Source organism: Penaeus monodon, chromosome 29 (genome assembly GCF_015228065.2).
Source record: "Penaeus monodon isolate SGIC_2016 chromosome 29, NSTDA_Pmon_1, whole genome shotgun sequence".
In the NCBI taxonomy this organism is placed as follows: Eukaryota; Metazoa; Arthropoda; class Malacostraca; order Decapoda; family Penaeidae; genus Penaeus; species Penaeus monodon.
In genome coordinates this window covers 4,198,944-4,200,059 of record NC_051414.1, presented here as the reverse complement: position 1 = coordinate 4,200,059, position 1,116 = coordinate 4,198,944, and positions in this window count along the sequence as shown.

Here is a 1,116-nt window from a genome sequence, read left to right as displayed (position 1 = left end):
AGGGCCTATCATAATACGTCACTCCGTCACCGTAGCAAATAATGCGATATATGCTCTTCAGTGTGATAGAAAAAAACGAAGGAAGTAATGGAAGTTCTAATGAAGTTTTAATAGAAGTTCTATTTCCTTGTATTTCATCATCGTCCAGACACGAAAGAAAGGCTATGTAGCTACAGTAGTCCAAGCTATGTAGCTTATATAGCATCTACGTAGGTGTTGTAGCAACCCTCCTGAACACAATACACTGTTTCTTAACAACGAATCATATACATGTACACATTAAGGTAAATTTTACCTCCTAACCAGCATCCTTCCCCATGTTACAGGCTGAGTATAACAGATCATACCCGAGTACATGTAATTCGTTAGTACATGTGATTCGTTAGTACATGTGATTCGTTAGTACATGTAATTCGTTAGTACATGTGATTCGTTAGTACATGTAATTCGTTAGTACATGTAATTCGTTAGTACATGTAATTCGTTAGTACATGTAATTCGTTAGTACATGTAATTCGTTAGTACATGTAATTCGTTAGTACATGTAATTCGTTAGTACATGAATTCGTTATACATATGATTCGTTAGTACATGTAATTCGTTAGTACATGTAATTCGTTAGTACATGTAATTCGTTAGTACATGTAATTCGTTAGTACATGTAATTCGTTAGTACATGTAATTCGTTAGTACATGCAATTCGTTAGTACATGTAATTCGTTAGTACATGTAATTCGTTAGTACATGTAATTCGTTAGTACATACAATTCGTTAGTACATGTAATTCGTCAGTACATGTAATTCCAAGCATCACAGGAAGGGGAGGTCTTATTTATGAAATCGGATTAATGATTATAAGGATTATCGTGAACTATAAATGATACTACCAATAATAGTTTTGATGGCAATTACAACAATGGGATTTTAGCTTTATGAAAAGGATAATGTTGCGTGTAGTTGAAAATGCAAAATTCTGATAGAAATTACAATATCCGTAGTTGTGGTTATTCATTATGGTAAAAATAGTAATAGTATTTTATTTTTACCGTATTAGTTGTAATCCGTAATGATGGAAATAACTATAACAAAAACTGATGTCCTCCAAACTATCAAAAA